The sequence below is a fragment of the Ornithorhynchus anatinus genome, chromosome 13, assembly GCF_004115215.2.
Source record: "Ornithorhynchus anatinus isolate Pmale09 chromosome 13, mOrnAna1.pri.v4, whole genome shotgun sequence".
Classification (NCBI taxonomy): domain Eukaryota; kingdom Metazoa; phylum Chordata; class Mammalia; order Monotremata; family Ornithorhynchidae; genus Ornithorhynchus; species Ornithorhynchus anatinus.
In genome coordinates this window covers 8,840,505-8,865,478 of record NC_041740.1, presented here as the reverse complement: position 1 = coordinate 8,865,478, position 24,974 = coordinate 8,840,505, and the positions used below count along the sequence as shown (strand labels likewise).

The 24,974-nt window shown below is 41.9% G+C and overlaps 1 protein-coding gene and 1 non-coding gene across 5 annotated transcripts in view; one reads left to right on the top strand and one right to left on the bottom strand.

The window, feature by feature from the left end:
• Window positions 1-24,974, top strand: part of DIP2C (disco interacting protein 2 homolog C) — a 391,162-nt gene that overhangs the window by 8,086 nt on the left and 358,102 nt on the right. The window lies entirely within an intron of this gene.
• Window positions 4,266-4,403, bottom strand: LOC114816340. The gene has a single exon (XR_003764103.1). It is a non-coding gene; the product is annotated as a small nucleolar RNA SNORA7 (small nucleolar RNA).

Here is a 24,974-nt window from a genome sequence, read left to right as displayed (position 1 = left end):
GTACAGTGCCTGGTACATAGAAAGCACTTAACAGTTAGCATTATTATTATTTCTATGACTGAGTAATGCTTCTGATAGGAATGTAAGTGATCCCTTGTAACCACTTTGAAATCTTATTTTCTGTGTGAGCTTAAAATTAAAATCTCATTTTATAAGGTGGGACAGTGTAATGGGGGATGTTAGAGATTGGGTACAGCCTAACTAGTAAAATGATCCCATGCAGCTATTGTATTGCTACACAATGGTGTTTACAATAATGTAAGTTCAATTTTTTGTTTTGAAGGAAGGTTGATCTCAAGTGCACCGTCCTGGTTGAGAAAAACTGTCAATCAATTGAGCACTTATGTGCTGAGCACCGTGTTAAGCGCCTGGATGTGTACAGTATAACAGACACGTTCTCCACCCTCAATGAGCTTGATATAGTGGTATTTTTATATCTGTTTACTACTATTTGTTCCAGATGATTTCCCTTCCCTCTGCATTACCGAATTTAGATCTTCTTCAAAATATGGCTAAATTAAAGCTCACTATTATATTTGTATTTCGTGCGACAATTTAAACAGAACTTCACTTCAAAGCAGCAAATGTAGGATTAACTGTTGTTTTTGAACTCATCTTTTAGTGGTAACAGACCATGCTGGGAGAAAAATAATAGAAGGAAAAAATTTGGCTTTCCAAATGTTTCATGAGGTTTGACCTAATGTATTTTAGCAAATTCCCTACAGTTGTGCCTGGTGGTCACCCTATATGGCTCAGTGATATTTTTCCTTAGGGAGCTCCCGTGACTCTCTTGTCCAAAACCGCTCTCCAAGATATCTGTTTGGACTCTAGGAATGCTCTCTGACCAGTATGTGTTATGGAATGCTTTAGAGGTGTGATATATTTATGGGCAGGATTCAAAACTTCCTTCAACGGGCAGACTTCAAGCTCAACAGGAAAACTACCTGACCTTGTGGAAGTCTGACTCTGTGACCTAGACAGTACGCTCCAGCAGCGGCACCGTATCTTGTCAGTCAGCTGCAGGAGTGCAGTAATACTAGGGGCAGCTTGGCATTGGTCTGGGCACAGTCCTTCAGCTGGCAGCGCTGGAGCCGGGAGCGTATTCCCCGGCTCTCACGGCAGGTTGACCCATTGGTGGGCCTCCATTTAATTGGCAGAGTCCTGGGCTCCGGCCACTTGGAGTTCACTGACAGGTTGGTCCAGGCCCACCATGCCAGCCGTAAAATACGAGCACTTCCGACAGGTAGCCAGGCATCTGTTTGCCTTGGCCCAGGTTCTGGGCCAAATTTTCCAGTTATCTGAGCAACAAGGCAGCTGTAAAATTTCCAGCTTGGTTATGGATGTTCGTATCAGAATCTAAATTATTTTTGGTTTCTCAGACAAGATCTTATTTTTTTTCCTCTTGAAGATTAGAAGCCATACTCGGCATGAGCTTGGCTGCCTATCAGTGGAGTGGAGTAGAAGTTAGAGAAGCAGAGTGGCTTAATGGAAGGAGCCTGGGCCTGGGAGTCGGAGGTTGTGGGTTCTAATCCCGGCTTCACCACTTAGCTGTGTGGCTTTGGGCAAGTCACTTAACTTCTCTGTGCCTCAGTTACCGCATCTGTAAAATGGGAATTAAGTCTGTAAGCCCCATGTGGGACAACCTCATTACCTTCTAGACTGCGAGCCCATTTTTGGGTAGGGTTTGTCTCTGTGCCTCTCTTTCTTTCTGAATTGTACTTTCCAAGCGCTTAGTACAGTGCTCTGCACACAATAAGCGCTCAATAAATACGATGGAATGAATGAATGAATCTACCCCAGTGCTTAGAACAGTGCTTGGCACATAGTAAGTGCTTAACAAATACCATCATTGTTATTATTATTAGTCAAAGCTTTCTGGGTTCCATTAGTGGGATTTAAAAACCCTTTGTTTATGATGGGGATTTTAGTGGATCACTATTCTGTGAGTTCTGTGATATGTAACACCTATTAAAATACACGAACCAGGCAGTTGCATTTTTTGAAAAGACCTTGAGAGGCTTAAAATAATGCAACTTTCTGAAGGTTACAAAAATGATAACTTCAGTTAAATGCTTAGACAGAAACTTAGTTATGAATGTACTTTAGATAATGAGGTATTACAGGGGTGCAGGAAGTAAATATTATATTAATATTTTCTGGTGTTATAAGCAAGTCCAGATAGTCACTTTTCTCTTGTCACTGTAATCTGAGAACCACAGGGCTTGTGTTTCAAGTTAGACTTAGGGTTTAAGGTTTCTTATTGTTATTTATTGTTTTGTAAAATGTTCATGGATAAACTCTGTAGGTTTTGCTTTTCCGTTTCTCACTGAGTGTTCGAATGATTACTTTGTTTCCTTAACTGCAACAAGCTTACACTGTACCTTGGTATTGTAGTACACCTAGTCTCCTGCTACTTCTACCGAGTGGAAACAAAAAGGTATCAAATGGACATTTTGGGCGTGTTTGTGGCTATTTTTACTTCTGTTTCCTTGTTAGTTCCTCCAGATTGTAAGTTCCTGGTGGGCAGGAAACATGTCTACCAACTCTGTTGTGTCATACTCTTCCAGGCTCGCAGCACACTGCTCTGCATACAGTAAGCCCTCAATAAATACCACTGATTGATTGATTCATCTCTTTCAACTGGTTTTCACTGCCACTTGAACTTCCCTACTCCACCTGTAAACATTGCAGCAGTTTAGATCAGAATAATCCCTAATTTAACAGAGTCAAGAACATAGTGATAACATTATTTTTGTTTTGTTCCCCTACAATCTGTCCAAGCAGAGAAGTTTAATTTTCTAACATGTTGACTCAACACCTGTGTGGATGCACTTAAGTATCAACAAACATGCAAGTTGGGGTCCAGGAGGAATCTGTGCCTGGTAGAAAGTAGTCAAGAAGAAGCAGAGTGGCTTAGTGTGTCATAAGAGCATGGGTCTGAGAGTCAGAGGACCTGGGTTCTAATCCCATCTCTGCTACATGCCTGCTGTGTGACTTGGGGCAAGTCACTTAACTTTTCTGTGCCTCAGTTCCTTCATCTGTAAAATGGGGATTCAGTCCCTGTTCTTCCTCCTATTTAGACTGTGAGCCTTGTGTGGGACCTGATGATCTGTATGCACAGTGCTTGGCACATAGTAAGCATTTAACAAGTACCACAGTTATTGTTATTTTTACTGTTATTATTCGGCTTCTGCTCACAGGACCATGTAGCACGAAGCAGATGGCATTATCTTGGAGCGGTTCTGTAATGGGAGGGGGTGGAGGAGGAGGGAGAAACTCTTTGATTTACATTACAGCCAGGTTTCCTCCTAAAGCAATGTTTTAGTGGGTCACCCTTCAGGGGTCCAGTTTGTGGGATAATCCTGCACTTTAGTTGCATTGCAATCATTTACCCCATTTTCTTGACTTCAGGGGAGCATGCTTTCTCTATTGTTTGCCTCCAGGGTAGCCAATTTTCCACACTGCAGTTTTACATCATCGCTTAGAACAATTTTCAGGCAGTGGGACAGGGCAAAAATTCGAACCACTGAGTTGCTAGAAATCTCACGCAGACCGACTAGGAAATAGTGTTTAAGGCGGTTGCATGTTTGGAAAGGGTCCCCAGAGCCCTTCAAGCTGTCTCTGAATGTAATTCTACCCATTCACTTGGGAGTTGATCTGACCTCAGTTAGCACATAAGGAAATTATCTTGTAGATCAAGATGGTGAGAGGCTGGGTCACTGGCACTAGCAGCTAGGGAGCTCTGGGCAAATTTGGCATTTCACGCTCTGGGTTGGAGGTGCAGCCTGCCACAGATTGAGCCTGAGAGGTAGCGGTTCTAGGATCCAACACCACCCTGGAGGACGTTTTAGAAGGAGTTGCAGAAGTGGCCTTCGGTTTCTCTCTTCCCTCCCTGTCTCGGGTCCGTGAAATAAGGGCTTGCACTGAATACCTGCTATGTTGATGCAGAGGCCCTGTCATTCTCAGAGAGGGCTGGAGCCTGATAATGGGGCCGGGCGCTACTATCCTCTTTGCCCCTTAAATTGGTCCTGGGTAAAACCCATCTTGTCTTATGCCGTCGAGTCGTTTCCGACCCATAGCGACACCACGGACACATCTCTCCCAGAACTCCCCGCTCTACATCTGCAGTCATTCTGGTAGTGTATCCATAGAGTTTTCTTGGTAAAAATACAGAAGTGCTTTACCGGTGCTGCCTTCTGTGCTGTAAACTCAAGTCTGCTCTCGACTCTCTCCCGTGCCGCTGCTGCCCAGCACGGGTGAGTTTGACTTGTAGCAGATTGCCTTCCACTTGCTAGCCACTGCCCAAGCTAGGAATGGAATGGGTAGGCCTCTGCTTGACTCTCCCTTCCGTAGCAGAGATTGGTAGAGTTCTGGAAACTCTCCACCTATGACCCTGAGAGGGGCCAAAGCCATCTTGGTCCTGGAAAATTAGCCAATAGATGCCAACTAAGGAGATTTACTCATTCTGGTGCAATAGTCAGCTACTGAACCATGAATTTGGTGGTCTCTTGAACATTATCATAACCAAGTCCTATCCGGTCTTGGCATTTATAGAAACTTTGCATCTAGATACTCAGGGCAACTGCACTTCTAATAGCTGCTTTAACACTTCATCTAATTCTGGGTCACTACTACTAGTCTACCCACAGAGGAGAATAATTGCAGTGACTATGTATAATGCTCCAGAGAACTAGATATTGACCAAGTAGCAATAAGAGATGTAGGATTGGGGGTTTTCAGCGCAGATTTTAGCAGTGCCCACCAGTGTTTATCCTAAATTAAGCCTGTTACCTACCGTAACTACAGAGTTTTGTGCCCTCCCACTTGAAGCCTGGATTGATTAGACAACCCATAAGAAAGGAAATTGGGGACGATCTTAAAATTATTCTCAAAAATAAGTTTTACGATTATTTTTCTCTGTACTTGAGTCTTATTTAAAGGTTCCCATCCCTTTATTGACATTTGCCTTAGTTATTTAGTAGTCAAACTACCAAACAAAGTAAAAAATGATGGCATTTACTTGAATATGAATTTCTGAAAGTCTGATCCCTTGCAGTAGTGAGCAGGATGTAATTTTTTTTCATCACTAATCATTTTAATGAAATTATCAGGATTGTAGCTTCCTGTCTGGTTGTTAATATCTATTTAGTCCCATTAAAATTCTTTAATGCTTACTCATAATTACAAAAAATATAGTTAGACGATCGCTTTCGCATACTTCTTACGATATAGCTCCTATGTCTTCCATCCTGGCTAGACTCCTCCAGCTCCCCTGATTACTCCCTACCAGAAGCTGTTTACCCAGTGAGAATCTATTGGTGTTATATGTAGCTGGCCGTGGGCTGGAAACATGTCTACCAACTCTACTGAATGGTACTTTCCCAAGCGTTTAGTACAGTAAGTACTGCGTACCATAAGTGCTCAATAAATACTGTTGATGATGATGATGACGTAGGGTACATTGCTCTAGGCCACTCTCCTGCCCCTTCTGGGTAGGAACCATGCAGCAGTACTGCTATTGGAATGAAAATCGATCAATCATTTATTGAGAACTAACTGTGTGCCTAGCACTCTATTAAGCACTAGAGAGAGTACAGTATAACAGAGTTGGTAGATATGTACCCTGCCCACAACGACCTTACAGTCTGGAGAATGAGAAGTGTGAATAAGGCTTTTATTAATAATATAGTATTCATAATAACTGTGGTATTGATTAAGAACTTACTAGGTGCCAAACACTGAACTAAGTGCTGGAGTAGATATGCTATATTCCCATCAGACCCGGTCCTTATCCCACATAGGGTTCACTCCCTATGGGGGAGGGAGAACAGGTATTTAAAACCCATTTGCAGAAGAGGAAACTGAGACACAGGTAAGTTAACTGACTTATCAAAGGTCATAACAGCAGGCAAGTGGTGAGGCCATCCTTGGCTGATGGGAAAAAAATGGGTCTCTGGCATTAAAGTTGCCAAAAATTAATTCTGAGGATCAAGAGCCCCTGCCTTTTTTAAAGAAATGAAACCTAAGCTGAGATGTGTGTTAGGGAATTTACAAATTGGATTTCTTTGGAAAAAATGCTTTATGCCTGATGGAAGCTGTACAAATTGTTCAAGCATAAATCATAGATTATAAACTATATCTTCATATTGTCTATGCATATTTATGATTGCACCTGTTATGTAAGCAGTGAAAAATACCCAATTTCATTCTATCTGTTGCTATAGTTATTAGAAGGAGGAAAAGCAAGATCATTTGTCAGTTGAAATATTTTAAATCTAAGGCAGAATCTTATCTGCATAATAACCCAGTATTTAAGAAAGATCATATTTGACTTTTAGGGGAAGACTATATTCATGTATTGTCTGTGGTTGAATTAATGCACTGAATTGCTAATTATTTTTTCCAATTTTGCATAGTGTTTCAGCATTATGCAGTGGTTCCAGAATATTGATGATTTTTTTTCCCTTTGGTTAGGCAGAATAACTTGGGTACCTTTTTTAAAATGATAATCCTATAGCTTTCTGTATTTTCTCATCCTTTCTGTTTTAGATCTCCTCATTATTTGCCTCCCTTCCAGGTTTTCTTCCTTCCCCAAGGATTTTCCTTTCCATTCTTTCCCTCCTTTTACCTGGCTAGTGATAGCAGTATCCCATTCACGGGCAGGAAGGTATGCTAAGTTGAAGGCAGATAGACTAATGCAGTGATTTGTTCATAGTCTCGAGAGGGGATGATAGCACGTTCACTTTCCACCCATCTCATCTGTGCTGTGCTGACTCTGGGAAGTCAATATGTGTACTGTGAACATAGTCTCAGATTGTGGCCTAGTGGCAAGAGGCGTGGATTCTAGTCCCATGTTTCCACTTGTCTGCTGGGTGATACTGGAGAAGTCACTTTAAATTCTCTGGGTTTCAGTTTCCTCATTCTAAAATGGGGATTCAATACCCTCTCTCTTGTCTCCTTAGACTGGGAACTGCATATGGGATGAGGGACCGTATTCTTGTCTGATTATCTTGACTCTACCCCCCAGTGGTTAGCACAGTGTTTGGCACCTAGTAAGTATTTAAAAGCCATCATTAATTGTGGGCTTTCCCTTACACCCAAATGACTGTTTGCTATTTGAATGTATACATGGTAATGATGCCTTCATCTAAAAAGTAAATAATATCTGATTTATGTTATTAGTCAATAAAGCCGCCCTGTGAAAAATTGGCAGTTGATATTGTTACCACTCCAAGCCTTTGCTTATAAACTTTTTAAAGAGTAGCAAAGCTAAAATTTTCAATCATTGACACCAGAGTATATATTTTTTTTCATCTAGTGCAAATTTGACCAGCTTGTGCCTTGAGTGTATGTCCTCTATGTCTTACATCATTATAGACAGATTATATTTGGAGATCACAAAACATATTTTTAAAGATGCATCAGTGCATCTCAGACACCAAAATCAGTGGCAGCCTCTAACAGTTTTAAAACCAGCATTGCTGCTGATCCCGAGGATTATGAATTTTGATCTTCAGCTGTATCTGGCAGATAGAATCAGGCAGTTTATTTTGGGGGTAAATTTATTGTACTCCTTTTGACTTTAAGCTCGTGGTGGGCAGGGAACATGTCCACCAACTCCATTCTATTGTACTCTCCTGAGCATTTAGTACAGTGCTCTACACACTATAAATACAGTTGTTTTAATTGTCAAAGATTCTCTGGAAATGTAGGTCAAGTGGGTTGCTTCTGTTCCTGCTCTTTGCTATTGTTTCCAGCACCAGTGATTCTGACTGTAATTTTGGAGGTGACCTCTACCTGACATGGCAGATAATTTGGGAAGCCTCAACTGGAAAGATCATTTTAAAGTAAAATCCCTGTAGATTTTACACTTTTTTTTGTTTTCAATTTTTTCCCCAAGCCAATATCCTCCGGCAAACATGCCACTTAGACCATTAAAAACAGCAATGAATCCTCCTGACTAATCTGGAAAGAGTCAGCAGATGTGTTGGCTCTTCTTACCCAGCCACACGAGACTCCTCCAGCCCACAAATTGTTAGAGGGCTCTAATTTTCCATTCAGCATTTGCCTCCTGCTCTGGGTTCTCTCCTCCTGTTTGGGCTTCTACCCTCCAATGACAGATGCTTTTAACCGGAAGAGGTTGATTTCCATTTCCAGAAGGGCTTTCTTTATGCCTCTTTCTCTTCTCTGTCTCCCCTCGAGATGAAACTAAGTCTCTGGGCTTTGGAGGGTCTTTGAAAATACTCCCAGAAAGGTACTGTGATGTCTCTCTCCCCCTCTAGACTGTCAGGGAACGTTTCTACTAACTCTGTTATATTGTATGCTCCCAAACACTTAGTACAGTGCTATGCACACAATAAACACTCAATACATAGGATAGATTGATTGACAGGAGCCAGAATTTCTCCCTTGCTCAGTTGGTGGGGTGCTGTTACTAGCAGGCAAGGTTTTGGGAGGGGATGAGTCTTGGGAAGGAAGGTAGTGTGTTTAATTTTAGAGTCTCATCAGGCCTCACAACCAGAGGAAAATGAGCTGACTAACGGGCAGAGCTTTCCTCTTAAGGGAATGCTATCTGTAGAAGAGCTCTGTCCGGGATTGGCATCCATATAGAATCCCACATGTGTGTGAGGGTCAGATTTCCTCCCAGCTTCCTCGATCAGCTGTAGGCCATCACTTTTCTCTCCCCTCCAACCTCTCCTGCTCTCATTCCTAAGGTATTGAGACCGAACAAACATGTGAATTGTTTTGGATGAAATGCCAGAACAGCAATTTGTCCCAGAGTCTCAGCATAAACACCTTCAGTGCTCAGACATAATGAAGCCAACCGTATTCTCCAGATTATCTGCCTTTTTGCCAGTGATCCAATCTGTATTTTTAAATTCACCAGACTCAGTTTGCTTATTCTTAAACTGAATGTGTCGCAGTTCGGTTTTGTTAAAATTGAGTTGATGAGCTCGGTGTTCTTGAATTAATTAATGATGGTCATCAGTGTTTCATTAGTGAAACACAATGTGAATTTCAGGGATTGGGACCAGCCATGCACGTGTGCTGCATGTGAAAGAGCACGGGCCTGGGAGTCAGAGAGGGCCTGGGTTCTAATCATGGCTCCTCCACTTGCCTGCTATGTGGCCATGGGCCGGTCACTTCACTTCTCTGTGCTTCGGTTTCCAAATCTGTAAAATGAGGTAAATACCTGTTCTCCATATGACGTTTAGTTGGAGAAGCTGCGTGTCCCAGTGGAAAGACCATGCTTAGGAGCCTGAGGACCTGAGTTCTAATTCTGGCTCTGCCTTTTGCCTGCTGTTTGACCGTGGACAAATCACTTCATTTCTCTGTGCTTCTGTTTCCTCAGAGCTGCCCCATGTAGGACAAGAACTGAGCCTGACCTGATTGTCCTTTATCTATCCCAGTGTTTAGTACAATCCTTGGCACCGAAAAGGAACTTAACAAATGCAGCAGTCATATTGTTTTTATTACTAGTGCTTTTGTTGAGGTGAGCGAAGCTACTGCTCTGAACAGGAGAGATCCAGCTCATCGACACCACCATCCACAGCGTTTATCGTTCAGGAGGCAGCAGTGGTTGGGGATGAGAAGGAAGGTGTCTCTCTTGCTGGGGCCCTCCAGAACTGAAAGGGAGGGAAAGGTTGTCTTTCTGGCTGAGTCTGGGCTGAAAGACATGGAGTTTTCCTGAATTTCACCCCAGCTCCCCTTTTGACTTTGTGTCATGGACGAGCCTCTTAACCTTTTTGGTGCAAGGGGAGGAGTATACGAACTGCACATTTAACTGGATTGGAAAGCGAGGTAAGAGTTCCCTTTCTTTTTCCCCTTTGCAGGTGCTTTGAACGAGGAGATGATGCTAGTCTACTTCAAAGCACTGCTACCAGGATCAACTGATGTAAAGCACCTGAAAATATAAAGGGCTGCATAAATGCTGTGACAGCAGTGTAAGACGTTGGACTTCGCAGAGAGAGAAAAATGCTTTTTGGAAACCTTACTCTGTGATTATTTTCTTTCTATTGGCAGATCATGTTCAGGGTGGTTGGAAGGAATTTAGGATTTATAGCATGCCATACAGAAAATTCCATAAGAGATAAGCTGTTGGCTTTCAGCTTGGCCCCTAAATTTCAGCAAGATTTACTTGATGGTTTCTTAGGACAGATATGAAGGGGAAAATTCTTGGGCACCTGTAGTGGAATGGCATGCAAAATAATTTTTTTCTAATGACTTGCCTAAGTAGGTTCTTGAACTCGAGGTGCAGATTATTAGCTATATTCTGTAATAAAAGTAATAGTATTTAGTAAATGCTTACTGGGTACAGAGCACTGTACTAAGAGCTGAGAAAGAGTACTCAGTTAAGAACTGGATGCAGTCTTTTCTCTTTGTGGGGAATTCACAATCTGAACATAAATGGGGAGATAGGAGGTTGGCAACAGGCTCAGTAGGAAGATGAAACAATAAAAATACCAAAACAGTCAATTGTATTTAGTGCTTACTGTATGCAGAGCATTATTCTAAGAGCTTGGGAAAGTACAATACAACTGAGTTGGTAGACACATCCCTGCCCACAACCCAGCTCACAGTCTAGAGTGGGTCAGGGAGGGGTAAGTCAAGGGCATATGTTTGGCAACAATTTCAGAGAATGGCCTTGGGGAGTGCCTGAAGGTAAGAGGAGTCAACCCGTGACCCATGATAATAATTAATAATAATGTGGTATTTGTTAAAACACTCTGTGCCAAGCACCATACTAAGCACTAAGGGAGATGCAAGATGAATCAGGTTGGATACAGTCACTGTTCCACTTGAGGCCACCAAATTAGGAGGAGGGAGAACAGGTATTGGATCATCATTATTATTATTTTACAGATGAGGAAATTGAGCAATTAGTTTGGCCAGATCTTGCAGGTTTCACTTTGGGTTTTCCGCTGTGATACAGGGGAAAGTAGCATGGTGTAGTGTGGAAGCAGCATGGTGTAGTGGATGGAACACGGGCCTGGGAGTCGGAAGTCCATGGATTTTAATCCTGACTCCACGACTTGCCTGCTGTGGGCAGGTCACTTAATATATCTGTGTGTCCCTCATCTGTAAAATGGGTATTAAGAGTGAGCCCCATGTGAGACAGGGACTGTGTCCAACCCACTTTGCTTGTATCCACCCCAGTGCTTAGTACAGTGTGTGGCACATAGTAACAAATACCACAAGTATTATTATTATTAGGGGCCATTCCTCCTGAGGCCAGTTCATTCCCTGGCCAAAAGCATGGTGTTCCTAGCAGCAAAGAAGTCTCTTGCAGCTCCATGGCCAAGTGGCTCCAAAGGAGTCTTACTAGCTAGATTTTTGATTTTAGCAAAAAGTGGTAATCAGTTTCTCTACTATCCCTCCTCTGCCTTTTGGTGATAGTGCCGAGTGGCCATTGGGAAGGGAAAATATTGGGAGAGGGTTTTTTAAAATGAGTGAATAGAATTTTTTTTTGTATAAAAAGCAAAAGTGACTACGTTATGTGGCTCTTCAGTCACAAATTCATCTGGTTCCAGTACTTAGAGTTCATCCTGTTTTTGTTTTTTGGTGGAGTTTTTGGTATGATTTCTTTTTCCACGTGATGATATCATCACTGATTTTGTAGTGCAGTTTCAAAGTTCTTGCTTCAAGTTGCATCATTTACTAAATATCTTTTTTTTACTTAAAATTGTAATTGCTAAATCACCAGATGACTGAATTCAGTTCCAGAACAAAGTGTTTATTAAGAAAATCAACACCATAAACTCATTAAAACTAAACCCCCCCCCCCCAAAACACTACACATGTTGGTTTGTCTTTCCATTTTCTTTTCAGACATGTGATATTTTACTCTCCCAACCAGTCAGTGGTATTTATTGAGCATTCACTATATGCAGACCACTGTGCTAAATGCTTGAGAGAGTATAATACAACAAAATTAGTGGACACATTCCCTGCCCATAATGCTCTAGAGGAGCACTTAGCATGACTCAAGGCAAGCATGGTTGATTGAACCAGTGCTGCCGTTTAAGGAATCGTAGAAGCCAGGGTGAAGGCAGGCCTTTCTGTTTGCACCCTTCTAACACATTTTCTAGTGTCCTCGAGTTTTGAAGACTCTGGTTGAAACCCTCAGCCCTGGGATGATCCTTGCTATTGCTCGCTATCCTCGCTATCTCATTCCAAGATGGAATGAGAGTAATATAGTTTTTAAATGGATGGATCAGCCATCAACTCATTTGGGACTTCACTCAAAAATGGCCCCCAGTCACCGACATGATTGCTTGGAATAATACCTTATGGTTGGTTGTGCTTTGCAAGGGAACACTCTGCAAACGGACTCTGTCCAGACCCCAGCAAAGTTCCATTGTGAATCCATCTTCTCCCCGCGCCCTACTCACGTTGGATGTGGACACCAGGTGTTCTCCCCAGATGCTTGCAGTCCTGATCCGAGACTCCCTTCACGTGGAAATCTCTTTTCCAAAATAAAGAAGTCTGTTTTGTGAAGACTTTATTTTCCAGATCTTTTTTTGTGGTGGGAAGTTGGCTGGCTGGAGAAGAAAGTGGAACACTAAATTGCTCAAGCGATGCTTGCTGTTCAAAAGTAGCAAGTCTCCAAAGGACCATCATAAGCAATCTTGCTGCTTCTTGTCAGCCTGTACCTCAGTTCTCTCTGTCAGGAAGCTGTCTTTCTGTGATTAAAACTTTCTAGCAATGGCGTTTCTGGGGCCTCCCTTGTGACTGGATTTGCAGTAGTCAGTCAGTTATATTTGAGCACTTATTATGTGCAGAACACTGTACTAAGCACTTGGAAGAGTACAAAGTAGCAGTATGACTGCAGGCTCGTTGAGGGCAGGGATTGTGTTTATTGGTATATTGTCCTCTCCCAATGGCTTAGTACAGTGCTATGCGCACAGGAAGTACTCAATAAATATGATGGAGTGAATGACACATTCCATTCCCACAATGAGCCTACTTCAGTGGCCCTCACGGCCAGAAAATTTCTACTTCTGTCCAAGGTAATGATTTTGGTTGCACTTAGAGGTCCTGTGTTTCTGATCTCTGTGCAGGGGAAGTGGAGATTGACTGAGGCCCTCCCTTTGTGTAATATTCTATAATTTACACGAGGGCTGTTATTAAGTTTTTCCTCAGCTTTCCGCTATAATCAGCAGTGGTCAAGTCTTTCTCAAAGTTCTGTGTCCAGCCCCTTGACTTGGCAGTGGAAATTTGGGTAGGTCTAAGGAAGCACTGAATATGAGTAACAGGGAAAAAGGGCCCTGTAGGCAGCCAGAAGCTGGAAAATCCTTCCCACAGCCAAGGATTTATAGCTGCGGGGCTAAAAGTTGTCCCCAGATTCTGGTATTCAGACAGCACACTGATTGAAAGACCAGCCTGTCTATAGGAAGACTGGGGAAAGAATGGAACATAGCAGTGAGAAGCCGTGTGGCCTAGGGAAAGAGCCCAGGCCTGGGAGTCACAGGTCCTGGGTTCTAATCCTGCTCTGCCACTTGTCTGCTTTTGTGACCTTGGACAACTCACTAAACTTCTCTGTGCCTCAGTTATCTCATCTGCAAAGTGGGAATTAAGACTGTGAGTCCTGTGTGGAACAGGGAATGTGTCCAACCTGATTAACTTGTGTCTACCCTAGTGCTTGGTATACCGCCTGGCACATAGTAAGTGCTTAATAAATGCCATTAAAAGAAAAAAAAAACACTAGCCTAAAATTGTATAGAGGAACGAGTCAGGCCTTTTTAGGGTGAGACTGTGAATCTGCACACATATGGCTTCTAGAGTCATTTCATTCGTCATCACCGCTGAGCACCATTTGGCCTGAGGTGGCACCAGCAGTGATGTTCTGGAACCAAGTCCTCTCTTCAGCAAGGACGAGATGCTTGTTACGACAGAGCTCTACGAAAAGGGACGTGGTGAGAGGTTGCCATGTCTCCTGAAAGTAGGGAGAGCACAAGCATAGAGAATGGGAGAAGCCCAACACCAGTCAGAGGAGCAGAGCTATGGAATGCCAGGATACAAGGGCAGCAGAAAGACCAGTTTTTCTAGAAGAGGAGTAAGAGTGGGGCTAGAAAAAGAATCTGAAAAGCTTGGGAAACAGCAGTTGTTTTCTCAGCCATTTTCTTTTTCTGGTCATGTATTCTTTGTTGCTCTCTTGTTAGTCTGTGATTGTGTGGGTCAATGAGTCTTTGTGAGTGTGTCTCACCATCCCACCGAGTGGGACCCAATACAGTATTTGGTCATGGCAGTATTTGGGTGGAAGCATGTTTCAGCCTACCTCTTTGTGAAGGTGTATATTCCTGGAGGTTTTTCTTTAGCCCTTTGGCAAATATGTGTGTGTTGTGTATGTGTTAGAGAGAAAGAGGTATTTTTTAAGCACTTACCATGTGCCAAACACTGTACTAACCACTGGGATAAATGTGAAAGAATCAGCTCGCTCTGCCCCATTTGGTGTTCGCAGTCTACGGGATGACTTGAGGTCTTAGATTGTTTTCCTCACCTGTCTGGAAAATCACATCAATCAATGGTATTTATTGAGGAATTACGCTGTGTAGAGCAGTGTACCGAGCGCTTGGGAGAGAATAATACAGTTGGCAGACACCATCTCTCACCATCACCATCTCTTTTTCCATTCACCTAGGCATCTGGATCTCTTTGAACAAAGTTGGGAAAGGGCCGGGGTCTCAAACAGTGGGGAGCAGCATGACGTAGGGGATAGAGCACCGGCCTTGGAGTCACAAGGTCATGGGTTCTTATCCCAGCTCTGCCACTTGTCTGTTGTGTAATCTTGGGCAAGTCATTTGACTTCTGTACCTCAGTTACCTCATCTGTAAAATGGGAGTTGAGACTGTGAGCCCTATGTGGAACAGGGGCTGTGTCCAACCCTATTTGCTTGTATCCACCCCAGTGCTTAGTACAATGCATAGTACATAGTAAGCGCTCAACAGATGCCATAGAAAAAAAGGTCTGTAAACCAGAAGCCAGTTTTCACATGTGCAAAGTGTAGATAGGACCTGCTGCTCACCCATCAGTTTTTTCAGCCACACCATCCAAATGGAGAGCAAGTTATCAGTAGGGTCATCTTTGGTTAGGTGGACTGCGGTCCCAAACCAGAGCACAGGAAATTGTTTTATGGACCGTTTCTATTTTCTACAGCAGCCTGAGCCCTAGGGAATCACTACTGCAAAGCATAATTTGTAAACTCTTAAGCTCTTTTTCTCCAGCAACTCTATACAAAAATAAGGTTGAGGCTTCATTCCATGTATGAAAGTTCATACTTTATGATTTTTAAAGAAGAAATTCAACTTTGAAATGTTGATTAGTGTAGATTGTATTGGCTTCTTGCCTGGTGAGTGTGCCTCTGGAATAATTTATATTCCCAACCTGGGGAATACCAGTGTATTCATTTTACTGGTGGAGTGAGGACTGAAGTCACTTTCAGTGGTCACAAAGAGATAAGATTCTTTAAGGAACTACAAATTCTCTGACTAGAAAGTGAGTTCATTACCTTAATTTTAGAATTAAATGGGTCTGAACACATCCTTAGGATGCTACCCTTGCAGTTCACCTAAGCTTGATAATGAACTGTAATGTTCAGGAATTGAATTTTGTAGGATAAATGATCAGGTTATATACCACAAGCTATTCTGCCAAATAATCCTATCTTGTGAGATCACTGAAGATTATTTTTGAGGCCCAACAGAAATATTTCCATGAAGCATTTCGATTCCCAAAGCCCTTTTTTTTTTGCCTCCCTCATTACTTATGTGGGTGTGGGCTCTGTAGTTATAGATCTGTATTTGAGGATCAATTAGTTCCAAATTCACAAATGATACCACTACACACAGTGGAAGCAATAGCTTAAAGTGCTTTTCAAATCTGGTTGTGCTTCTCACACTTCAGAACAGTATGTACTTCAATTTTTGTTTATTTCTGACTCATTTTTAGCACCATCTTTTGAGATGGTTTACAAATCAACCCCAACCAACATTCATAATCCCAACGGTGCTTCTGGAAGCTTATTAGTGTTCAGTGTCTTACAAACAGGATGCTCAAACTGGAATTCCCAAGATTTGCTGTTGAATCACATGTGTGGAAAGAAAATGTCTCTATTTAAACTTACAGTAGGCTCTTCACTATGGTACCTACTTCAGAAAAAGCATTTCCTACATTGCTGAGTTAAAAAAAATACAATAAATCTTGTTGAATCTTATGTACATTTTCCCAATTTGTTTTCCACAATACTGGTTAGATTGTGGAAGTGGGATGCATTTCTTTTGTAGGGCTTTTTGCTTCCAGTGACAATGGGCGTGTATAGGGCTGAGCAAATACATTGGTCTGCTCAAGAGTAATGAGTGAAAAATGCAAGCTGACCAATGGGTGGCCCAGTTATAGGTAAGAGCACATAACAACAGGGAGCAGAATGGTACCGAGGGCAAAAAAACAGTAAAACCAACAAATGTACAGGCAAGAAGCAGGCGGCATCTGTCAGGTGCCTTTCATTTTGATTGGTAGTTTGACTTTGTGTGTGGGAGAAGCTCCGGGTACTCTCAGGGATTACAGGAGGGAGGGAAAGCAGGTGTTTTTCTGGTATCACATCGTGTTCTATGCAACTAGATGCGTGGTTTGGAAAGCATATTCTGTAATTCCTCACTGTGCTCCTCCCGAAATGTGTGGTTACTTGCGCTGTGGAAGAACTGAGTCTATCTGATATGGTTATTATTCATCCCAGCAAGTCTTATAGGGCAGGGGCACAATTTTATTTTTCATTTTTTTACTTCTCCTTTTTGTCTCATTAATCTTCACAGCCACTTTATATAGCAGAAGCACAGGAGATTTAATCTCTATTTTCTACCCAGAGAGCTGAAAAAGACAGGTTGATTAATATGCTCATGATTTAATCATAGATTTGAGCAAGAACCCAGGTTTACCAACTCCCATAAGGCTACTTTAACCAATCAGGTAAACTCCAGTGTGCTGTACATTGTCCCCTGAAATAGTTATGTTGTCTATTCTTTGACGGCCTTAACTGAGATCCCAGAATGGTTAGAAGGCAAGGAGAAGAATGGGAAAGGGAAAGTGGAAAGATCAAAGACTTTAAATGATGAGTTTTTTAGTCCGAAAGAAATAATTCATCTAGGAAAAACACTGTAAGTGGATCGGACAGTCTAAGGTGAATGTAACTAAATGATGAAGTGCTACTGTTTGTATTTTTGAAAGCTTCTGAAGTATATTTGCTTGTGAGAAATCTGGGGCAGAATCTTAAGTTAGTCTATCTCACATTTAGGCAGGTGAATGATGCCACAAACCCAGAGTTCACAAGTTTCATAAATATTGACTGAATGATCTTTCCTTGTTAGAATTGAACGCTGTCCCAGAGTCTTTACATACCTTTTGTGACACTGAAAATCAATACAATTTTAAATGAAATTATACTGCAGGCCGTTTATATGGTTTGGAGGACATGCATACATAAGCTAATTTTTAAAAATGTATTATTGGATGTGATTTATATGGATTCATTCCTTGTTGATTTGATCCCGTTGGTTCTGAGAAGCCTCCAACAGCAATTACTATTAGAAAGAAATCTATGTGGAGAAAACTGGTCAAGTACAACAGTGAATTTGAATTTAGGTTTTTTTTGCGGGGGACAGGAGAAGGGGAGGGATGGAAAAGAGTTGAACAGTAGGAGACACACTGCTCCATTACAAGCAAATATATTTCCTTTCTTCCTGTTAGCATTAGTAATCATAATGATGACAATAATAATTGTGGTATATGTTAAGTGCTTACTAGGTGCTCAGCACTGTACTAAGTGCTGGGGTAGAGTCTATATTAATCAGGTTGGATACAGTCTCTGTCTCACGAGGGGCTAGTAGGAGTAGTAATAGTGTTTATTGAGCGCAACGGACTGTGCTAAGCATTTTGGAAAGTATAATGGAAGCACAAGACACCTCTTAAAATTATTCTTATTTTTACTCTATTTCAAAAACACTTTGTTGAAAAATTTTAACTCTCAGGAAAGGATTTTGAGTTATTTATTCCCCATGACAGGTAAACCAAAGACCCTCTGAAAGTGTTGTAGATCTCTTTAAGAGGATCACTTATTATGGAGCATGAAGGTCACTATTCAGAGAGATGCAACAAATCTTGGACCCTGTTCATATAATGATCTCACAGCACTTCACATTACTTCTAATTAATTCTCCAAAATCAATGGCAATGTCATCATTTCAGTTTTGCAGACCTTCAGAAATACATCCGAGCGCAGCCTTCTCCAGCCATTCTTACGCTTATAAATGTCATGGTGATAATGCATCTGAAGAAATGCAGCTGAAGAAATACATCAGTACTGACTTTAATTAAGATTCCAACTTGGGCCCATAGCCTGGTTTCTCTTAGACTTTGACCTGTACTAATTTGCTTTTGGTCCAGGGGAAAGATCCCAGCTCAGGGGTTTAAGCGGGTTGGGTTCTAGTCCTGGCTCTGCCGGAGGAATGCCTGACGGGGCTTTACTGCCCACCTGGCCCATCTACCTGCTTGTTACCCTCTTTGCCCCAGCAGGGACATGACTGGCAGGATTGAAAGAGGCTAAATGATGTGGCGCAAACAACTACCACTATATAGCCACTTCCCGAAGTTATGACCGAAACTCCTAATAATCTTGGGACTTGTGAGCGCTTACCATATGTCAGGCACTGTGCTAAGTGCTGGGGTGGATACCAGCTACTTGGGTTGGACATAGGGCTCAGTCCAAGTAGGAGGGAGTAGGATTTAACTCCCATTTTACAGATGAGGAAGCTAAGGCACAGGGAAGTTAAGCGACTTGCCCAAAGTCACACAGTAGACCAGTGGCAGAGCTGGTATTAAAACCCAGATCCTCTGACTCCCAGGCCCATGCTCTTTCCACTAGGCAGCACTGCTTCCCTCAATCCACTGTTTGTGGTGGGATCAATCAGTACTATTTCTTGAGTGTTTTCTGTGTGCGGAACACTGTATTAAGCCCTTGGGAGAGTACAGTTCCTGAGCTTCCTGTCCAGAGATAGGAGACTCCATAACCAATTTGCCTGATCTTCCCCACCTCCACTTAGCCTCTCTACCACAATATGACATCTGACTTATTACTTGACACACACTCTCAGACTCCAGCGTGAGCCCTCCCTTCCTTTCTGTCAGAAACACAAATCTGAGAGATCCACAGAGGCTGGAGGATATATTGCTCCAAGTTACTGCAAATTGTTCTGAGGGGGTAGTGCTTGCTACTGGAAGACGTTAAACATAAAAGAAGATTTCGTTGAGAAACACTGTAACAACTTCAGATTCTAACCGTCCCCCATGCAGAGTAGCTTTAGTGCCAGGTAACTACTTACTGTAATCAGGGAGTGGGGATGTTCGATGGTTGGACTTCTAATGGCTTTAGGGTTCCTTCTGGGGCCCAGATTGAATGAGCATTATGAGGGGGTGATTTTAATTATTTTTCTAAAGTGAATTACCTCACAGTGGTGTACTGAGGCGTCCTACCTATTACGACAGTTTTCATAAAGTACTCTGAGCTGTTACTAAGAGAAGACCTTCCACAGTCCCAATTAATACCCAGTATTCTGATCTTCTGTTTGGGACCCCATAATACAGTATCTCTAAAACACTGTTCAGTTTCCTCACCGACTGCGTGTTAGGATTTTTTGCTACTGGTGTGTGGAAATGAGGGCTTGCTAGAATGGACAAATGCATTCCCCTATTAAAGTGGTTATGAGAATGAGCTTGCGATCTTTTCTTTCTTTCTTTTCTGTCCTCTTTTCATCTGACTTCTCCCTGGCTTAGTTGTCAGGAAAGCTCTTATTAGCATCAGAGCCAGACTGCAGCTGAGAAGAATGAAAGCCCCACTAAAAAAAATCTCCCTAGATAACATTTGATAAGGAGACAAACTCTGTTTTATGCCTGCCACCCAGGCTTAAGAAGCAGTAATCTCGTCACCACCAAAGAGCTTAGTAAGGTTGCCTTTAAAATTGCCTTTGTCACTGACCCCTCTTGTGTTGCTATGTCCAGGCACTTTTTTGTAGAGGTTTCATTTCTTTTATTTGACATTGGCGGGAACCTTACTTGGGTAAGGTAGTGGTACTGCCTTTGGACTCAAAGAGGGGGCAGATGGTGGTATTTAAAGGCAAAATCCTAGTCAGAAAAGAGTTGTATCCAGACAGAGGTGGTAAAAACCCTAGAAAATGCATCCTTTAGTTAAATAAATGAACTGTGACAATTGCATTGTTAGTCTAGCCCATGCTTGGGGTGTGTGTGTGTATGTGTCTGTGTGTATTATGAGGAAAGCCTTTAATTTTCTGAAGTTCAAAAAGAACCATATAAACACAATAAGTGACTTAATATGTTCTACTGTCATGAAAAAATACAATAGAATCAGAAGATCTGTAGCCTGTCCTTGTGAACTAATGATTTTTTTCCCTTCATTCACAAGAACAGTTTTTCACATCCAGTGACACATTTTTCAAAGGTTTTGAAAAAGGAAAATACAGTTTTAGGAAGTATTGTGACTGTCACTTTGAATGGGTTAGATTTGCCGATTAAAGTAGTGCATCGGGTTACCCAGCTAAATATTAAACAACCTAATGGGAGTTGAAACAAAACTTGATAATGGCTTCAAACAACCTTTCCCTTTTCCAGAGAGACACATAGCTGTTGAGGCAGTGAAAAAATTTTCTGGGGAAATAGCTCTGTATAGTAGCTGAAATAAAACACTACCCAAATACTGGCCCATCCTAGTGCCAGAGGCATTACTTCAGTCAATCAGTGGTATTTCAAGAACACTTTTTCTATGCAGAGCACTGTACTAAGTGCCTGGGAGAGAGTGCAGTGCAGTAGAACTGGTAAACAAGATCCCTGTCCTTCCTTACTTGATGCAATCAGGACTGGTTTAAGGGATAGGCAAAGTGAGCTGCTTTTTGAGGATGAGTCTTTACTGCTCACCGGTTTTTAAAAGAAACAGAAGTAATGAAGAGCAGCATGGAGAGCAGCATGACCTAGTGGAAAGAGAATGAGCCTGGGAGTCAGAGGACCTGGGTTCCAATTCCAACTCTGCCAGTTCCCTTCTGGCTGACCTTGGAAAAGTTACTTCACTTCTCTGTGCCTCAGTTTCCTCATCTGTAAAATGAAGATTCAAAACCGGTTCCCTCTCCCACTTAGATTGTGAGCCCCATTTGGGAGTGTATAATCTGATTAACTTGTATCTACCCCCAACACTTAGAACTGTGCTTGACACATAATAAGTGCTTAACAAATATCATCATCATCATCATAATAGCATCTAACACCCCATTTCTTATTTGGTGTCATAATGTCCTAAGCAGGACTCTTTTAAATAGCTTTTATATTATTCCCGTCACGTTTCTGTCTGTACCAGGGAATCTAGTCACAAGTGAGGAAACAAACATTGGGTTTTATCTGTGATAAGATGGGGCAACACACTTGTAAGGTGACTGGCAGAGCTCACATGACACCTTTACTGGCGAAAACCCTATGTATGGCAGGCCAGCCCACCCAGAGACACCGAGGGCACCGCCACTCTTGCCTGCATGGCAGCCGCCATGCTGGCCGCATCCTGGGTGGTGTCTCTATTGGGCTGAAGTGACATCGATACCATAGCCCCGGATGGGCCAACTCACCTTGCCTCAGCTGGGACCTGGATAGAAGCGTTTTTGCCAGCCCCTGATGGGACCATGCAGGAGTGGAGGTTTCCTGCACTGTAAGTCAGTCAATCAGTTGTATTTATTGAGTGTTTACTGTGTGCAGAGCCCTGTACTAAGCACTCAGGAGAGTACTGTATAACAATATAACAGAGAAGCAAGTGTGGCTTAGTGGAAAGAGCATGGGCTTGGGAGTCAGAGGATGTGGGTTCTAATCCTGGCTCCACCACTTGTCTGCTGTGTGACCTTGGGCAAGCCACTTAACTTTTGTGCCTCAGTTACGTCATCTGTAAAATGGGGATTAAGACTGTGAGCCAACCTGATTACCTTGTACCTATCCCAGCACTTAGAACAGTGCTTGGCACATAGTAAGTGCTTAACAAATACCGTGATTATTATTATTATTACGATTATTCCCTGCCCACAGCGTGCTGACAGTTTAGAGGACTGCCTAGTAAGCTCTTGTTTAAGGGATACCCCAGAAAGCGCTCAGTACAGCTGATGGGAAAATAAGACTGTGAGCCCTGCATGGGACATGGTTTGTGTCTGTCCCTCACTTAGTACAGTGCCTGGAATATAGTAAGCACTTAATAAAAATCATCTTTAAAGAATTGACAAAAACGAAGTGTGTTATAGTGGTGCAGTCTCTCCTGGACCTCCAAAAACTAGCACACACCCACCCAGCCTGGAGTGCAATGTTTTTCTGCAGCATATCCTGATCTGCACAGAGGCATCCTTTAAAAGTAGTATCAAGGCCCACATTTTTCTTCTTGTCAGAGGTCATGAGTTCGAATCCCAGCTCTGCCACTTGTCAGCTGTGTGACTGTGGGCAAGTCACTTAACTTCTCTGTGCCTCATTACCTCATCTGTAAAATGGGAATTAAGACTGTGAGCCCCACGTGGGACATCCTGATTCCCGTGTCTACCCCAGCGCTTAGAACAGTGCTCGGCACATAGTAAGCACTTAACAAATACGAATATTATTATTATTATTATTATTATTCAAGGACTTGGCTCAGAGACTGGGCTATCCTCTCTCTCTTTACCTTCAAGGGCAGCTGAGTCCCTTGATCCAGTGTCCCTAGCCCTTCTCCCCCCATCCCAATATGTGCACATGGGAGACCAGCTTAGAGTCTGCCTTTAGAACATAAGGGTGTTAGGAAGGCAGTGTTTTTTGGTCACTAAAGGGACTGGAGTGATGAGGTATTGGACATCACCACTCCAATAACTTATTGTTTAACCTGCTTGATGCTCTTAAATTCTGAATGGGATATTTTTTATGTTTGATACCAATTTATTTTCTGTGTTCTGTTTCCCTCTATTTAGGTTCCTTGTGGGGGAGGGACCATGGCTGAATTGTTAATTTTGTTTCCACTTCAGCACACAACTTAATATCTGGTACAAAGTTAATGCTTAATAAATTCCATTCACCATTCGGTGCAGATTCAGACATGTGGATTGTAAGTGATGTTTGAAGTGTTGGAGATCATAGGGGTGTCATCTGTTTATGCTGCAGTGTTTATTTGCAAAATACTTCCGATGGTTTTTTATTTGGTTTCTTTCTTTTTAGTAGGAATACTGGTATAAATAATAATGCATTGGAAAAGGAAGTTTGCTGAATTTCGGAAATGGCATTGTGGACAAGCACTCTCAACAGTAGCTAATGTGGGATTAATGGCTTCAACTTTAGGATGATATTCCTTTAGCAGTAGAATAGGATGGAAAATTTTTTGCTTTTGAGTGTCATGATGTTGCTTTAACTGGTCATAAATGCAAATAAAATTTTTATAGTGTCTAAGACTATAAAATAATTATAGCATGAATCTAGTAGTTTTCAGTATTGCCTTGTAAAAAAGAATATCATGTCACTTCCCAGAGTTTTCAATTAGGCATGATATTTCCATATTGTGGCAACAAGATTTTGATATCTACTGCTTAAAATCTACTGCTGGGGACTTATTCATGTAGCAAAAAATCTACCGTGAAATAAAATACACTACCCCGAAATTAATGAAATTCAAGTAACAAAGAATGCCCTATTATTATTATTATGGTATTTGTTAAGCGCTTACTATGTGCAGAGCACTGTTCTAAGCGCTGGGTTAGATACAGGGTGATCAGATTGTTCCATGTGGGGCTCACATTTTTTAATCCCCATTTTTACAGATCAGGTAACTGAGGCACAGAGAAGTTGTGACTTGCCCAAGGTCACACAGCAGACAAGTGGCGGAGCCAAGATTAGAACCCACGACCTCTGACTCCCAAGCCCGTGCTCTTTCCACTAAGCCACGCTGCTTCTCTACAAAGAAAGGTTCTGGGTAATTGCTATCAAGTAGTTGTTTCTCAGAAATACTATTTCCTATGCAGAAATTTGTGAAATTCGAATTCAAATCTCAATCATTATATTACAAAAAGGTTTGAGTTGTGGGAAACCAATGCTTTCTACAGAATTTTTCATTTTGAAATGTTAGCGATGTGTAACAAAGTGATGAAACTCTTGGATACAGGGAACAATTTGATAAGCTACAGGAAAGGGAAAACTGAGCTTATTTAATGCAGTAGAAAATCCGTTGCTGCCTTTTTAAGTATCAAATTTAGTGACTTACTGCCAGAGGTCATTTGACTTTCATTTAAAATAAGCATGATTATTGGGTTACCAATTTAAGATCTTGGGCATGAATTCCCTTAAAAAATTGGGTTTACTCTTTATCACTTTAAAGATTATCAATATATTATCAACTATAAATGTTCCATGAACTTGGGAGAGTTCTTCATATAAAACATTGAATATTGCTTTTCCCCATTCTTGACACCGGATTACAGACCCTAATTTATATGCTTATCTGAGTTCCAGACACTTAGAGTGCTGCCCCTGGTAGCCCCAGAAGAGCTTGACACAGACTTTTTTAATAATGACATTTGTTAAGCACTTTTAACAAATGCTTATGATGTCAAATACTCTTCATTCATTCATTCATTCATTCATTCATTTCAGTGAATTGTATTTATTGAGCGCTAGTCAAATTTGGGGATTATACAGCCTTAATATTAATATCTTCCATTCTCTTCTGAATTATCCTTGCACTTGGATTTGCACCCTTTATTCACCCTTCCCTCAGCCCCACAGCACTTACTGACATTTCCATACTTTGTATTAATGTCTATCTCCCCCCTAAACTGTAACCTCATTGTGGGCAGGAGCCATGCCTGCCAACTCTCTTGCATTGTATACCCCCACCAATCACTTAATATAGTGCTCTGCCCACAGTGAGTTCAATAAAT